The following is an 18,146-nucleotide window of genomic DNA, read 5'->3' as shown; positions in this document are numbered from 1 at the left end:
GTGCCACATGTTCAGTGATCACATAATAGAGCTAAAATAATGGCATAAAGATGCTAAATGTGCTATCACGCTGTTGTAGGTTTAGTTGTGGATGGAGGCCTCATGTTTTCTTCATATGCTAATGCGGCTAGTAGGCTTTTTTCACTGTGCCTTTGAAGTTGCGTCTTGTGCTCCGGCGGCCATTACGTCTCTTCCATGTGCTATTATCTGCATAACACGGGCGGCCATTTTGTGTCTCATGTGTAACAGGGCTCTGTTTTATTGATCCATGTTAACTTTACTGTCGTGTTCTGACCTGGCTCATGGTCCAGTCTCAGTGTGGTACTGGTTCAGACCTAATGTTCCTCCTCGTGAGGGGTGTCTGTGTGATGGAGAGCCGCCATTTTGATTCTGGGACTGTGTTTGCATTAGACCTGCTGGTTCATCTTTTTTCATTCGTCATGTTGTAAATATGTTTTGGAACAGTTTTATAGTGTCACTTAACACCTAATGTTTCTTAAACAAAATAGCATGTTTTTTTAAAAACTGATTTTATGGAGATTAAGTTGGCTTTTCTATCCTTTTCAAATCACTATCTTATTGAAGTTGAATTGTTTTGTTAGTGAGGAACACTCTTATTTCTTGTTTGCATTAGGTGAAATGGTCCAGTTATTAACAGTTAGATCCTCTGTGGTGATGTGTTTTTTGTGTGTTTCTCTGCTGTGAGAGCGTGTGTGATGAGGCTGTTTTATTGTGTGATGTGAAGGTAATGTAATGTAATTGTGTAATGTTCTGACTAAGGTTATGGTTCAGACCTGCTGTGAGGGGGAGGATGCTGCTCCTCTGTTTGTTATTGCAGCCAATGCTGTCGACCTGTTGGTTCATGACTTGTCGTCTTTCATGATGTGGAACATTCAGATTTATTGCACATGTTCTCTATGAAGATTTCTGCTTTAGTTCTGATGTTCTAGGTTAAGATTGAGTTGGTGTTTTGTGTTTTAAGTTGCATCGTGTATTTCTGATTAGTCCGCTTTTTGCAATTGCTTATCTGATCTGTTTGTGAATGTTTGAAATTGGCAATAGTTTTCAGTTGCTCATATAATCTGGAATGTTCCCACTGTGTGGCTTTAAAGTGATGGTCTGTACATTTCAGGCTAGTTTCTCGTTCTGTTAATGTCCTTGTGTCTTACTTAAAGCTTCATTGTGTAACTTTTAGGAGTGTTTTAAAGACCACTGTGATGGAAAGTAAAGGTGCCATGTTGACCACTCATATACAGCCGCTGGGTCACTACAAGGTCAAATACACACATTTGATCTGTTTTTACTGTGACACCTCACAAGTAAATTATCATTTAAAACTGTTGTGAAGAAGTCTTTGTTCTTGGTTTTGCCTGTTTGCATTGGGTGAAATTTGGAGCACAGTTAGCCTCTGTGTGGTGGTGTTTTTTGCTGACTCTCTGCTGTGGTAGCGTGTGTGATGTACAGGTGTTTATATTATAATATCTGAAGTGCAGTGCTGTGGGCAGCCATTTCGTCTTTGTAAAAGGTTCATACTGTCTTGTTAGGTTAAGTCTATTACAGTTTTGTTATTTTAGTAATACAGAAGGTTTAGTTTACCTGCTTCACTAGTTTCAATCACTTCCTGTGATCTTCCTCTGGAAGGAGGGAGATGAAGAAGATCACAGGAAGCGATCGAAACTAGTGAAGGAGGTAAACTAAACCTTCTGTGTTACTAAAGGAACAAAACTGTAATAGGCAGCCATTTTGTGTCTTGTAGGACAGTTGCTCAGGCGGTTTTATTGTATGTGAATATACATGGGTAACACTTTATTTTACATTACCCTTGATTACTTTGTACCTGCCACATTTAGTACAATGTAATGTTCTATGTAACCATAACACATGGTTACAGAGCAGATTACACTGTACTAAATGTGGCAGGTACAATGTATCAGTGGTAGTGTAAAATAAAGTGTTACCTATAAATGTAATGTATTGATTCATGTCAACATTACTGTAGTGTTCTGGTACTGGTTCAGACCTGATGTAGGGTTTGTACTTGTGAGAGGAGGGACGATGTTCTGTGTGTTTAAGGACAGCCGCCATTTTGTGTCAGATATGATACTGCTAATGTGTTTGCATTAGACTTGTTGGCTCGACTGTGACACTTCACAAATAAATCATCATTTAAAACTATTTGTTCTAGTAGCTTAGCTGTTTGTGGGGAACAAGTCTTTGTTGGTGTAGCCTGTAGTGTGAAAATGTCCAGTTTTGACACAGTTGGCACCTATTTGTTTGCTTTTTTCTGGTTCTCTGTTGTGAGATTGCATGTGATGAACTCTCTGAAGTGCAGTGCTTTGGTAAAGCAGCGTAAGGCTTGTTTCTCGTTCTGTTTGTTAATGTCCTTGTGTCTTAGTTAAAGCTGCATTATGTAACTCATGTGGAAAAAAAAGTTTATTTTTGTGGGTATTTGACTTGGTAGTAACCTGGTTCTCTCTTGTGAGATTGCATGTGATGAACAGGAGTACATATTCTCTGAAGCGCAGTGCTCTGGGTGTTCATTGTGTGCATTGCAGGTCATTTGTCCTTGTTTGAACACGTCTGTGCTGAGCTGTGTTTGCATTAGATGTTTTAGTTCATGATTTAAACATCTTAAATGTTGTGCAGCTGCTGTTTTACCAAGTCATGTGAATGTTCATGCAGTGATGATGAGGCTTGTTGAAGACTTGGTTTAGTTCTGTGTTTTGTGGATCATTTTAATATGGCAGGTCTTCTATTCACAATGAAGTCTGACCCTGGTGGGTCTTATTGTTTGTGTAGGCCTTGCAGAGTTCTGGTTCTTGTTTAGTCCTGTAGTGTCACGTTTTTACTGTACAGTTTTGTGCAACAGTTAAGTTGATCTGTTTGTGTATGTTTTACAGTGACAATAGTTTTTAGTTGCTCATATAATCTGAAATGTTCCCACTGTGTGGCTTTAAAGTGATGGTCTGTCCATCTTTGCCTGTTTACCTTATCTGCATTTAATTAAAATCTGTCTATGACCACTTTTAGACAGTTAGCCTCAGTATAGTTCTGGTCCATGCTTAGTGCGGATGTTGTTTCAGTGTAAGGTTTGTTAATGTCCTTGTGTCTTACTTAAAAGTGCATTGTTCATATTTTAGATTTAATCTAAATGAGTTCTGTTCTTGGGAGGACTCTGTTTACATGGTTTGTTTGTAGTTTGTTGAGTTCTGGTCCATGCTTAGTGCGGATGTTGTTTCAGTGTAAGGTTTGTTAATGTCCTTGTGTCTTAAAGCTGCATTATGTAACTTTCATGTGGAAAAATAGTTTATATTTGTGGGTATTTGACCTTGTAACCCAGTGGGTGTATGAGTGGTCAGCATGGTGCCTTTACTTTCCATCACAGTGGTCTCTAGGACGCTCCAGGATCAATTGTTTGGAAGGTTTTCACTGCTGACTGAGCCTCTCACCAGAAAACCTCCAAAACAATTGTGTATATATTATAATATCTGAAGTGCAGTGCTGTGGGCAGCCATTTCGTCTATGTAAAAGGTTCGTACTGTCTTGTTAGGTTAAGTCTATTACAGTTTTGTTCCTTTAGTAATACAGAAGGTTTAGTTTACCTGCTTCACTAGTTTCAATCACTTCCTGTGATCTTCCTCTGGAAGGAGGAAGATGAGGAAGATCACAGGAAGCGATCGAAACTAGTGAAGGAGGTAAACTAAACCTTCTGTCTTACTAAAGGAACAAAACTGTAATAGGCAGCCATTTTGTGTCTTGTAGGACAGTTGCTCAGGCGGTTTTATTGCGATGTGAATATACATGGGTAACACTTTATTTTACATTACCCTTGATTACTTTGTACCTGCCACATTTAGTACAAGGTAATGTTCTATGTAACCATAACACATGGTTACAGAGCAGATTACACTGTACTAAATGTGGCAGGTACAATGTATCAGTGGTATTGTAAAATAAAGTGTTACCTATAAATGTACTGTTATAGTGATTCATGTCAACATTACTGTAGTGTTCTGGTACTGGTTCAGACCTGATGTAGGGTTTGTACTTGTGAGAGGAGGGACGATGTTCTGTGTGTTTAAGGACAGCCGCCATTTTGTGTCAGATATGATACTGCTAATGTGTTTGCATTAGACTTCTTGGCTCGACTGTGACACTTCACAAATAAAGCATCATTTAAAACTATTTTGTTCTAGTAGCTTAACTGTTTGTGGGGAACAAGTCTTTGTTGGTGTAGCCTGTAGTGTTGTGTGAAAATGTCCAGTTTTGACACAGTTGGCATCTATTTGTTTGCATTTTTCTGGTTCTCTGTTGTGAGATTGCATGTGATGAACAGGAGTACATATTCTCTGAAGTGCCGTGCTCTGGGTGGTCATTGTGTGTATTGCAGGTCATTTGCTCAGCCTGTTTTATTGTGTGACGTGAGGATAAATGCTATGAGAGCGTGTGTGATGATATAAATGTAATGTTCTGACTAAGGTTATGTTTCACACGTGTTTGTCCTTGTTTGAAGAACACGTCTGTGCTGAGCTGTGTTTGCATTAGACGTTTCAGTTCATGATTTAAACATCTTTAATGTTGTGGACAGTTTTATCAAGTCATGTGAATGTTCATGCAGTGATGATGACAGTCCTGTTGAAGACTTGGTTTAGTTCTGTGTTTTGGGGATCATTTTAATATGGCAGGTCTTCTATTCACAATAAAGTCTGACCCTGGCTCATGGTCCAGTCTCAGTGTGGTACTGGTTCAGACCTAATGTTCCTCCTCGTGAGAGGTGTCTGTGTGATGGAGAGCCGCCATTTTGATTCTGGGACTGTGTTTGCATTAGACCTGCTGGTTCATCTTTTTTTATTCGTCATGTTGTAAATATGTTTTGGAACAGTTTTATAGTGTCACTTAACACCTAATGTTTCTTAAACAAAATAGCATGTTTTTTTAAAAACTGATTTTATGGAGATTAAGTTGGCTTTTCTATCCTTTTCAAATCACTATCTTATTGAAGTTGTTTTGTTAGTGAGGAACACTCTTATTTCTTGTTTGCATTAGGTGAAATGGTCCAGTTATTAACAGTTAGATCCTCTGTGGTGATGTGTTTTTTTGTGTTTCTCTGCTGTGAGAGCGTGTGTGATGAGGCTGTTTTATTGTGTGATGTGAAGATAATGTAATGTAATTGTGTAATGTTCTGACTAAGGTTATGGTTCAGACCTGCTGTGAGGGGGAGGATGCTGCTCCTCTGTTTGTTATTGCAGCCAATGCTGTCGACCTGTTGGTTCATGACTTGTCGTCTTTCATGATGTGGAACATTCAGATTTATTGCACATGTTCTCTATGAAGATTTCTGCTTTAGTTCTGATGTTCTAGGTTAAGATTGAGTTGGTGTTTTGTGTTTTAAGTTGCATCGTGTATTTCTGATTAGTCCGCTTTTTGCAATTGCTTATCTGATCTGTTTGTGAATGTTTGAAATTGGCAATAGTTTTCAGTTGCTCATATAATCTGGAATGTTCCCACTGTGTGGCTTTAAAGTGATGGTCTGTACATTTCAGGCTAGTTTCTCGTTCTGTTAATGTCCTTGTGTTTTACTTAAAGCTTCATTGTGTAACTTTTAGGAGTGTTTTAAAGACCACTGTGATGGAAAGTAAAGGTGCCATGTTGACCACTCATATACAACCGCTGGGTCACTACAAGGTCAAATGCACACATTTGATCTGTTTTTACTCTGACACCTCACAAGTAAATCATCATTTAAAACTGTTGTGAAGAAGTCTTTGTTCTTGGTTTTGCCTGTTTGCATTGGGTGAAATTTGGAGCACAGTTAGCCTCTGTGTGGTGGTGTTTTTTGCTGACTCTCTGCTGTGGTAGCGTGTGTGATGTACAGGTGTTTATATTATAATATCTGAAGTGCAGTGCTGTGGGCAGCCATTTCGTCTTTGTAAAAGGTTCATACTGTCTTGTTAGGTTAAGTCTATTCCAGTTTTGTTCTTTTAGTAATACAGAAGGTTTAGTTTACCTGCTTCACTAGTTTCAATCACTTCCTGTGATCTTCCTCTGGAAGGAGGGAGATGAGGAAGATCACAGGAAGCGATCGAAACTAGTGAAGGAGGTAAACTAAACCTTCTGTGTTACTAAAGGAACAAAACTGTAATAGGCAGCCATTTTGTGTCTGCAGGACAGTTGCTCAGGCGGTTTTATTGCAATGTGAATATACATGGGTAACACTTTATTTTACATTACCCTTGATTACTTTGTACCTGCCACATTTAGTACAATGTAATGTTCTATGTAACCATAACACATGGTTACAGAGCAGATTACACTGTACTAAATGTGGCAGGTACAATGTATCAGTGGTAGTGTAAAATAAAGTGTTACCTATAAATGTACTGTTATAGTGATTCATGTCAACATTACTGTAGTGTTCTGGTACTGGTTCAGACCTGATGTAGGGTTTGTACTTGTGAGAGGAGGGACGATGTTCTGTGTGTTTAAGGACAGCCGCCATTTTGTGTCAGATATGATACTGCTAATGTGTTTGCATTAGACTTGTTGGCTCGATTGTGACACTTCACAAATAAATCATCATTTAAAACTATTTGTTCTAGTAGCTTAACTGTTTGTGGGGAACAAGTCTTTGTTGGTGTAGCCTGTAGTGTTGTGTGAAAATGTCCAGTTTTGACACAGTTGGCATCTATTTGTTTGCTTTTTTTCTGGTTCTCTGTTGTGAGATTGCATGTGATGAACAGGAGTACATATTCTCTGAAGCGCAGTGCTCTGGGTGGTCATTGTGTGTATTGCAGGTCATTTGCTCAGCCTGTTTTATTGTGTGACGTGAGGATAAATGCTATGAGAGCGTGTGTGATATAAATGTAATGTTCTGACTAGGGTTATGTTTCACACGTGTTTGTCCTTGTTTGAAGAACACGTCTGTGCTGAGCTGTGTTTGCATTAGACGTTTCAGTTCATGATTTAAACATCTTTAATGTTGTGGACAGTTTTATCAAGTCATGTGAATGTTCATGCAGTGATGATGACAGTCCTGTTGAAGACTTGGTTTAGTTCTGTGTTTTGTGGATCATTTTAATATGGCAGGTCTTCTATTTACAATAAAGTCTGACCCTGGTGGGTCTTATTGTTTGTGTAGGCCATGCAGAGTTCTGGTTCTTGTTTAGTCCTGTAGTGTCACGTTTTTACTGTACAGTTTTGTGCAACAGTTAAGTTGATCTGTTTGTGTATGTTTTAAAGTAACAATAGGTTTTAGTTGCTCATATAATCTGGAATGTTTCCACTGTGTGGCTTCAAAGTGATGGTCTGTCCATCTTTGCTGTCGCTGTTACGACACAACTGAACACTCAGTCGTTCACCAGGAGAGGGAGGAGCAGCTGCTCAGAGAACAGGATTCAGGAGGATTACTGAGAGCTGCGTGAATGAAGCCACAGACCACTCTGGGGTGTTTTTGATAAGGAAATAGCATAACAACATGGCTAAAAGCTCCAAAAAGTCAATTTTGCATGATATAGGACCTTTAAGTTGATCTGTTTGTGTATGTTTTAAAGTGACAATAGTTTTTAGTTGCTTGTATAATCTGAAATGTTTCCACTGTGTGGCTTTAAAGTGATGGTCTGTCCATCTTTGCCTGTTTACCTTATCTGCATTTAATTATAATCTGTCTATGACCACTTTTAGACACAGTTAGCCTCAGTATAGTATTTTGCTCTGGTTCTCTGTGTGAGATTGTGTGTGATGAACAGGAGTAGTTCAAAGGCTTTGTATTTTAAAAAGGCATTATGTTTACTCTTGTTGTTTCTGTGGTGCTGTGGCCATGTTGTGACTCACAGGACAGTGGTTCTGTTATATTGATTCATGTGAACTTTCCTGTAGTGTTCTGGTTCACAGGTACTGGTTCAGACCTGATGTAGTGTTCTGGTACTTGTGAGAGCGTGTCATGTAAGAGGATGTAATGTTTGGTTCTCTTTCTGTTTGTTAATGTCCTTGTGTCTTACTTAATAGTGCATTGTTCATATTTTAGATTTAATCTAAATGAGTTCTGTTCTTGGGAGGACTCTGTTTACATGGTTTGTTTGTAGTTTGTTGAGTTCTGGTCCAAGCTTAGTGCGGATGTTGTTTCAGTGTAAGGTTTGTTAATGTCCTTGTGTCTTAAAGCTACATTATGTAACTTTTATGTGGAAAAATAGTTTATATTTGTGGGTATTTGACCTTGTAGTAACCCAGTGGGTGTATGAGTGGTCAGCATGGTGCCTTTACTTTCCATCACAGTGGTCTCTAGGATGCTCCAGGATCAATTGTTTTAAAAGGTTTTCACTGCTGACTGAGCCTCATCAGAAAACGAAAGTTACGTATGTAACTACGGTTCTATGAATCCCGGATGACCGCCAGAGCTTCTCTGTCAGTGCTTACAGCACCGCCTCTGGCGGTCAGGAGGGAACCTACTTAACAATTGATCCAGGAGTGTTTTAAAGACCACTGTGGTGGAAAGTAAAGGTGCCATGTTGACCACTCATATACAGCCGCTGGGTCACTACAAGGTCAAATACACACATTTGATCTGTTTTTACTCTGACACCTCACAAGTAAATCATCATTTAAAACTGTTGTGAAGAAGTCTTTGTGCTTGGTTTTGCCTGTTCGCATTGGATGAAATGTCCAGTTTTGAACAGTTAGCACCTATTTGTTTGCTTTTTCTGGTTCTCTGTTGTGAGATTGCTTGTGATGAACAGGAGTACATATTCTCTGAAGTGCAGTGCTCTGGGTGGCCATTGTGTGTATTGCAGGTCATTCTGTTTTATTGTGTGATGTTTGGATAGATGCTGTGAGAGCGTGTGTTAAGAACAAGAGTGTTGGCATGACTGAAGGTTCAGCCTCAGTATGGTGCTCGTTCAGACCTGATGTAGTGTTTATCGTTGTGACAGCACGTCTGTGTGATAGAGAGCGGCCATTTTGTCTCAGATGTTTTGGTTCATGATTTCTCATCTTTCATGTTGTGGAACAGTTTCATTGTGTCGCGTATTCATGTTTGTTTTGGTGCAGACTTGGTTTGGTTCTGTGTCTTGTTGATTTGATTAATTGTTGTCATTTTAAGCTAATTTTAACTTGATAGATGCCTCTAAGATTTAATCTAAATGAGTTCTGTTCCTGGTGGAACTGTCTACATGTTTTGTATAGTTTGCATTCTGGTCCAAGCTTGGTGCAGATGTTTCAGTTTAAGGTTTGTTTCTCATTCTGTTTGTTAATGTCCTTGTGTCTTACAAGCTGCGTTATGCAACTTTTATGTGGAGAAAAGAGTTGATATTTGTGGGTATTTGACCTTGTATTTGACAGTGGCTCTGTTTTCTTGATTCATGTGATCTTTACTGTCGTGTTCTGACCTGGCTCATGGTCGTGTCTCAGTGTGGTACTGGTTCAGACCTAATGTTCCTCCTCGTGAGAGGTGTCTGTGTGATGGAGAGCCGCCATTTTGATTCTGGGACTGTGTTTGCATTAGACCTGCTGGTTCATCTTTTTTCATTCGTCATGTTGTAAATATGTTTTGGAACAGTTTTATAGTGTCACTTAACACCTAATGTTTCTTAAACAAAATAGCATGTTTTTTTAAAAACTGATTTTATGGAGATTAAGTTGGCTTTTCTATCCTTTTCAAATCACTATCTTATTGAAGTTGAATTGTTTTGTTAGTGAGGAACACTCTTATTTCTTGTTTGCATTAGGTGAAATGGTCCAGTTATTAACAGTTAGATCCTCTGTGGTGATGTGTTTTTTTGTGTTTCTCTGCTGTGAGAGCGTGTGTGATGAGGCTGTTTTATTGTGTGATGTGAAGGTAATGTAATGTAATTGTGTAATGTTCTGACTAAGGTTATGGTTCAGACCTGCTGTGAGGGGGAGGATGCTGCTCCTCTGTTTGTTATTGCAGCCAATGCTGTCGACCTGTTGGTTCATGACTTGTCGTCTTTCATGATGTGGAACATTCAGATTTATTGCACATGTTCTCTATGAAGATTTCTGCTTTAGTTCTGATGTTCTAGGTTAAGATTGAGTTGGTGTTTTGTGTTTTAAGTTGCATCGTGTATTTCTGATTAGTCCGCTTTTTGCAATTGCTTATCTGATCTGTTTGTGAATGTTTGAAATTGGCAATAGTTTTCAGTTGCTCATATAATCTGGAATGTTCCCACTGTGTGGCTTTAAAGTGATGGTCTGTACATCTCAGGCTAGTTTCTCGTTCTGTTAATGTCCTTGTGTTTTACTTAAAGCTTCATTGTGTAACTTTTAGGAGTGTTTTAAAGACCACTGTGATGGAAAGTAAAGGTGCCATGTTGACCACTCATATACAACCGCTGGGTCACTACAAGGTCAAATACACACATTTGATCTGTTTTTACTCTGACACCTCACAAGTAAATCATCATTTAAAACTGTTGTGAAGAAGTCTTTGTTCTTGGTTTTGCCTGTTTGCATTGGGTGAAATTTGGAGCACAGTTAGCCTCTGTGTGGTGGTGTTTTTTGCTGACTCTCTGCTGTGGTAGCGTGTGTGATGTACAGGTGTTTATATTATAATATCTGAAGTGCAGTGCTGTGGGCAGCCATTTCGTCTTTGTAAAAGGTTCATACTGTCTTGTTAGGTTAAGTCTATTCCAGTTTTGTTCTTTTAGTAATACAGAAGGTTTAGTTTACCTGCTTCACTAGTTTCAATCACTTCCTGTGATCTTCCTCTGGAAGGAGGGAGATGAAGAAGATCACAGGAGCGATCGAAACTAGTGAAGGAGGTAAACTAAACCTTCTGTGTTACTAAAGGAACAAAACTGTAATAGGCAGCCATTTTGTGTCTGCAGGACAGTTGCTCAGGCGGTTTTATTGCAATGTGAATATACATGGGTAACACTTTATTTTACATTACCCTTGATTACTTTGTACCTGCCACATTTAGTACAATGTAATGTTCTATGTAACCATAACACATGGTTACAGAGCAGATTACACTGTACTAAATGTGGCAGGTACAATGTATCAGTGGTAGTGTAAAAATAAAGTGTTACCTATAAATGTACTGTTATAGTGATTCATGTCAACATTACTGTAGTGTTCTGGTACAGGTTCAGACCTGATGTAGGGTTTGTACTTGTGAGAGGAGGGACGATGTTCTGTGTGTTTAAGGACAGCCGCCATTTTGTGTCAGATATGCTACTGCTAATGTGTTTGCATTAGACTTGTTGGCTCGACTTTGACACTTCACAAATAAATCATCATTTAAAACTATTTTGTTCTAGTAGCTTAACTGTTTGTGGGGAACAAGTCTTTGTTGGTGTAGCCTGTAGTGTTGTGTGAAAATGTCCAGTTTTGACACAGTTGGCATCTATTTGTTTGCTTTTTTCTGGTTCTCTGTTGTGAGATTGCTTGTGATGAACAGGAGTACATATTCTCTGAAGCGCAGTGCTCTGGGTGGTCATTGTGTGTATTGCAGGTCATTCTGTTTTATTGTGTGAAGTGAGGATAAATGCTGTGACAGCGTGTGTGATGATATAAATGTAATGTTCTGACTAAGGTTAGGTTTCACACGTGTTCATGTTTGAACACGTCTGTGCTGAGCTGTGTTTGCATTAGATGTTTTAGTTCATGATTTAAACATCTTAAATGTTGTGCAGCTGCTGTTTTACCAAGTCATGTGAATGTTCATGCAGTGATGATGACAGTCTTGTTGAAGACTTGGTTTAGTTCTGTGTTTTGTGGATCATTTTAATATGGCAGGTCTTCTATTCACAATGAAGTCTGACCCTGGTGGGTCTTATTGTTTGTGTAGGCCATGCAGAGTTCTGGTTCTTGTTTAGTCCTGATCTGTTTGTGTATGTTTTAAATTAACAATAGTTTTTAGTTGCTCATATAATCTGAAATGTTCCCACTGTGTGACTTTAAAGTGATGGTCTGTCCATCTTTGCCTGTTTACCTTACCTGCATTTAATTATAATCTGTCTATGACCACTTTTAGACAGTTAGCCTCAGTATAGTATTTTGCTCTGGTTCTCTGTGTGAGATTGTGTGTGATGAACAGGAGTAGTTCTAAGGCTTTGTATTTTAAAAAGGCATTATGTTTACTGTTGTTTCTGTGGTGCTGTGACCATGTTGTGACTCACAGGACAGTGGTTTTGTTGTATTGATTCATGTGAACTTTCCTGTAGTGTTCTGGTACTTGTGAAAGCGTGTAAGAGGATATAATGTTTGGTTCTCTTTGTTTGTTTATGTCCTTGTGTCTTAAAAGTGCATTGTTCATATTTTAGATTTAATCTAAATGAGTTCTGTTCTTGGGAGGACTCTGTTTACATGGTTTGTTTGTAGTTTGTTGAGTTCTGGTCCAAGCTTAGTGCGGATGTTGTTTCAGTGTAAGGTTTGTTAATGTCCTTGTGTCTTAAAGCTGCATTATGTAACTTTTATGTGGAAAAATAGTTTATATTTGTGGGTATTTGACCTTGTAGTAACCCAGTGGGTGTATGAGTGGTCAGCATGGTGCCTTTACTTTCCATCACAGTGGTCTCTAGGATGCTCTAGGATCAATTGTTTAAAAGGTTTTCACTGCTGACTGAGCCTCATCAGAAAACGAAAGTTACGTATGTAACTACGGTTCTATGAATCCCGGATGACCGCCAGAGGCGGTGCTGTAAGCACTGACCGAGAAGCTCTGGCGGTCAGGAGGGATGAAATAGAACGAACGTTACGTATGTAACTACGGTTCTATGAATCCCGGATGACCGCCAGAGCTTCTCTGTCAGTGCTTACAGCACCGCCTCTGGCGGTCAGGAGGGAACCTACTTAACAATTGATCCAGGAGTGTTTTAAAGACCACTGTGGTGGAAAGTAAAGGTGCCATGTTGACCACTCATATACAGCCGCTGGGTCACTACAAGGTCAAATACACACATTTGATCTGTTTTTACTCTGACACCTCACAAGTAAATCATCATTTAAAACTGTTGTGAAGAAGTCTTTGTGCTTGGTTTTGCCTCTTCGCATTGGATGAAACGTCCAGTTTTGAACAGTTAGCACCTATTTGTTTGCTTTTTCTGGTTCTCTGTTGTGAGATTGCTTGTGATGAACAGGAGTACATATTCTCTGAAGTGCAGTGCTCTGGGTGGCCATTGTGTGTATTGCAGGTCATTCTGTTTTATTGTGTGATGTTTGGATAGATGCTGTGAGAGCGTGTGTTAAGAACAGGAGTGTTGGCATGGCTGAAGGTTCAGCCTCAGTATGGTGCTCGTTCAGACCTGATGTAGTGTTTATCGTTGTGACAGCACATCTGTGTGATAGAGAGCGGCCATTTTGTCTCAGATGTTTTGGTTCATGATTTCTCATCTTTCATGTTGTGGAACAGTTTCATTGTGTCGCGTATTCATGTTTGTTTTTGGTGCAGACTTGGTTTTGTTCTGTGTCTTGTTGATTTGATTTATTTGTTTTCATTTTAAGCTAACTTGATAGATTCCTCTAAGATTTAATCTTAATGATTTCTGTTCCTGGTGGGACTGTTTACATGTTTTGTATAGTTTGCATTCTGGTCCAAGCTTGGTGCGGATGTTTCAGTTTAAGGTTTGTTTCTCGTTCTGTTTCTTAATGTCCTTGTGTCTCACTTAAAGCTGCATTATGCAACTTTTATGTGGAGAAAATAGTTGATATTTGTGGGTATTTGACCTTGACCCTGAAGTGCAGTGCTGTGGGTGGCCATTTTGTCTTTGTAAAAGGTTCATACTGTCTTGTTAGGTTAAGTCTATTACAGTTTTGTTATTTTAGTAAGACAGAAGGTTTAGCTGATCTGCTTCACTAGTTTTGATCACTTCCTGTGATCTTCCTCTGGAAGGAGGAAGATGAGGAAGATCACAGGAAGCGATCGAAACTAGTGAAGCAGATCAGCTAAACCGTCTGTCTTGCTAAAAGAACAAAACTGTAATAGGCAGCCATTTTGTGTCTTGCAGTACAGTTGCTCAGGCGGTTTTATTGTATGATGTGAATATAAATGGGTGTGTAATAACACATGGTTACATAGAACACATGGTTACAGAGCAGATTACACTGTACTAAATGTGGCAGGTACAATGTATCAGTGGTAGTGTGAAATAAAGTGCTACCTATAAATGTAATGTTATATTGATTCATGTCAACATTACTGTAGTGTTCTGGTACTGGTTCAGACCTGATGTAGGGTTTGTACTTGTGAGAGGAGGGACGATGTTCTGTGTGTTTAAGGACAGCCGCCATTTTGTGTCAGATATGCTACTGCTAATGTGTTTGCATTAGACTTGTTGGCTCGACTGTGACACTTCACAAATAAATCATCATTTAAAACTATTTTGTTCTAGTAGCTTAACTGTTTGTGGGGAACAAGTCTTGTTGGTGTAGCCTGTAGTGTTGTGTGAAAATGTCCAGTTTTGATACAGTTGGCACCTATTTGTTTGCTTTTTTCTGGTTCTCTGTTGTGAGATTGCTTGTGATGAACAGGAGTACATATTCTCTGAAGTGCAGTGCTCTGGGTGGCCATTGTGTGTATTGCAGGTCATTCTGTTTTATTGTGTGATGTTTGGATAGATGCTGTGAGAGCGTGTGTTAAGAACAGGAGTGTTGGCATGGCTGAAGGTTCAGCCTCAGTATGGTGCTCGTTCAGACCTGATGTAGTGTGTATCGTTGTGACAGCACGTCTGTGTGATAGAGAGCGGCCATTTTGTCTCTGTTGTTTTGGATCATGATTTCTCATCTTTTATTGAACAGTTTCATTGTGTCGTGTATTCATGTTTGTTTTGGTGCAGACTTGGTTTGGTTCTGTGTCTTGTTGATTTGATTTATTTGTTTTCATTTCAAGCTAACTTGATAGATTCCTCTAAGAATTTAATCTAAATGAGTTCTGTTCCTGGTGGGACTGTTTACATGTTTTGTGTAGAGTTTGTAGATATCTGGTCCAAGCTTGGTGCGGATGTTGTTTCAGTTTAAGGTTTGTTTCTCGTTCTGTTTGTTATTGTCCCTGTGTCTTACTTAAAGCAGTACTAAGTAACGTGTTTACCTTAATAAATCCTTTTCGTAGTCCCTGTGCGGGTAATAGAAGTGTTTATGGGATGATTGGAGGGTCTTTCATCTCCCCCTGGTGTCTCTGGACAGAAAACCATGTTTGCAACTTGACTGCCACCGGTGCGGAGAAAGCAATACACACTAATGAAATCACGAAGAAGAAGCTAACATGCTAACGGGCAAAGCTAACTGCGGGCTAACGTCACTTTAAACAGTATTTACAGCAAAGTTTGAGTGAAAAAAAATATTTCCATTGTATAATTGGATGCACTGTAACCCTCTCTCCCTTCGCCTTTCCTGTTGGCGTAGTATTTACTCTCCAAGACAATTAATAAGTAAAAAAATCGTAACTTTCTACTACACCTGCAGTTGCGCTTATGGCCTCTAGGGGGAAGAGTTACTTAGTACTGCTTTAAAGCTGCATTATGTAACTTTTATGTGGAAAGAGTTGATATTTGTAGATATTTGACCTTGTATTTGACAGTGGCTCTGTTTTCTTGTGTCATGTGAACTTTACTGTAGTGCTGTAGTACGCAGGTTCTGGTTCAGACCTGATGTCGTGTTCTGGTACATGTGAGAGCGTGTCATGTAAGAGGATGTAATGTTTGGTTCTTTCTCTTTGTTAATGTCCTTGTGTCTTACTTAAAAGTGCATTGTTCATATTTTAGATTTAATCTAAATGAGTTCTGTTCTTGGGAGGACTCTGTTTACATGGTTTGTTTGTAGTTTGTGGAGTTCTGGTCCAAGCTTAGGGCGGATTTTGTTTCAGTGTAAGGTTTGTTAATGTCCTTGTGTCTTAAAGCTGCATTATGTAACTTTCATGTGGAAAAAGAGTTTATATTTGTGTGTATTTGACCTTGACCCTGAAGTGCAGTGCTCTGGGTGGCCATTGTGTGTATTGCAGGTCATTCTGTTTTATTGTTTGATGTTTGGATAGATGCTGTGAGAGCGTGTGTTAAGAACAAGAGTGTTGGCATGGCTGAAGGTTCAGCCTCAGTATGGTGCTCATTCAGACCTGATGTAGTGTGTATTGTAGTGACAGCACGTCTGTGTGATAGAGAGCGGCCATTTTGTCTCAGATGTTTTGGTTCATGATTTCTCATCATTCATGTTGTGGAACAGTTTCATTGTGTCGCGTATTCATGTTTGTTTTGGTGCAGACTTGGTTTGGTTCTGTGTCTTGTTGATTTGATTAATTGTTTTCATTTTAAGCTCATTTTAACTTGATAGATTCCTCTAAGATTTAATCTAAATGAGTTCTGTTCCTGGTGGAACTGTCTACATGTTTTGTATAGAGTTTGCATTCTGGTCCAAGCTTGGTGCGGATGTTTCAGTTTAAGGTTTGTTTCTCGTTCTGTTTGTTAATGTCCTTGTGTCTCACTTAAAGCTGCATTATGCAACTTTTATGTGGAGAAAATAGTTGATAATTGTGGGTATTTGACCTTGTGTTTGACAGCGGCTGTTTTCTTGATTCATGTGAACTTTACTGTAGTGTTCTGGTCTGGCTTAGGGTTCAGCCTCAGAGTGGTACTGTTTCAGACCTGATGCAGGGTTTGTATTTGTGACATGTCTGTGGTAGGAGGAGGAGCTGCCCTGTGTTGAAAGGCCCTATGTGACTTTGTTGATTGCAAACACAGAAAAGGAAATCACTAAATTAAAATGTTGTTTGTGGGCCAAACTCATTCCTAACTTTCGGAACATATTTGTAGCATCCAAAATTGTCAGTTTAAAGCCAATATATTAGACCTGTTGGTTCTTTCTTGTTGTGGAGCAGTGGCATGTTTTAATGTAGTGATGATAACACTGTTGGTGCAGACTTGGTGTGGCTTTGTGTCTTGTGTACGTCTTTTTTGTGTATTGCCTTATACCTGATGGGTCCCACTAATGATGAATTCTACAGTTCAGATGAATTCTACAGTTTAGATCATTTGACTATTTTGAGTTAATAGTTTTTAGTTGCTTATGTTATGTGGAATGTTTTGATGAAACGGGCCGTAAATGACTGTCTTCTTGGTACAACTGAGATAGTGGCTTAGTACTGCTTGGGATAAGGTCTTTCTTTTGTTACTCTTTGGTGAAAATTTGGGAAGTGGAGCGTTTTCTGTTGTCAGATTTGGAAATGTATTGTGTGTGTCTGGCAGGTTGACTAAATCTCACTTTAGGCTATATTTGGTGTTAAACTAGATACATCTAGGATCATGTGGTTTTGGTTTTGCTGGTTCTGGCTTGGTCCATGTCTGGTCCTGTCTGTGAGGACACTGAGGACAGAAGTTGTTTCACATTAAACCTGAATTAAATCTTTAGCTGTTGACAGTGTGGACTGAGTCATACCAGTCCATGCTGTGGTCGTCTCTGCCTCAGTCCATTGATGCCAGAATGAGGTCAGTACCTTCTACAGCACCATCACAAGACTGAGGCTAGGATGATATGAAGTGTTGTTTCTCTATGCGTCTGACTTTAGTTTAAGACATGGCTACTTCGGTTTGATTGTTTGACCATTGTGTTGTTTACTCATTCCACTTTTGTATTTCAGATGCCGCGCGGCAAGGGGTCCAGGCGATCCCTTGCGGCCAAGAGGAGGAGGGAGAAGCAGCTCGCGGGGCAGTGCGTTGTTCCTGAGGAGGAGCTCGCGGGGCAGTCTTCTGTTCCCGTCGAGCTGCTCCCGGGGCAGTGCGCTGTACCTGACGAGCTGCTTGCGGGGCAGTCCGCTCTTCCCGAGGAGGAGCTCGCGGGGCAGTCCCCTGTTCCCGTCGAGCTGCTCCTGGGGGAGTCGTCTGGTCCCGTCGAGCTGCTCCCGGGGCAGTCGGCTGTTCACGAGGAGGAGCTCGCGGGGCAGTCCGCTGTTCCCGTCGAGCTGCTCCCGGGGCAGTCGGCTGTTCCTGAGGAGGAGCTCGATCCCTCTCCTCTTTGGCCCTCCGTCGAGGAACGTAAGTGGATTTCAGAATACTTCCACCTCCTTTTTAATTCTGTTTGATATTACAATGATTTCTCTTGTCTTTGAAGCCCGTGGACCCGGCTACCGACACCGTCCCCAGGTTTGGCCCACTGGAGTGTCCGGGAAGCAGCACCGGCTGGTGCTCCCGCAGGAGTCTCCCGACAAG

At 40.0% G+C, this 18,146-nt stretch overlaps 2 protein-coding genes across 2 annotated transcripts in view; both read left to right on the top strand.

Annotated features, from left to right (window-relative positions):
• LOC306969139 (GTPase IMAP family member 8-like) overlaps positions 1–18,146 on the top strand; it is a gene marked incomplete at its 5' end in the record, with an annotated part of 328,162 nt that overhangs the window by 229,502 nt on the left and 80,514 nt on the right. The gene's annotated exons all lie outside the window — the stretch shown is intronic.
• LOC306973751 (uncharacterized protein) overlaps positions 1–18,146 on the top strand; it is a gene marked incomplete at both ends in the record, with an annotated part of 43,266 nt that overhangs the window by 22,112 nt on the left and 3,008 nt on the right. The window lies entirely within an intron of this gene.

This window comes from Gobius niger, assembly GCF_951799975.1.
Source record: "Gobius niger genome assembly, chromosome: 1".
Classification (NCBI taxonomy): domain Eukaryota; kingdom Metazoa; phylum Chordata; class Actinopteri; order Gobiiformes; family Gobiidae; genus Gobius; species Gobius niger.
Note: the sequence above shows the minus strand (reverse complement) of the source record. Positions and strands in the feature narration are given on the sequence as shown.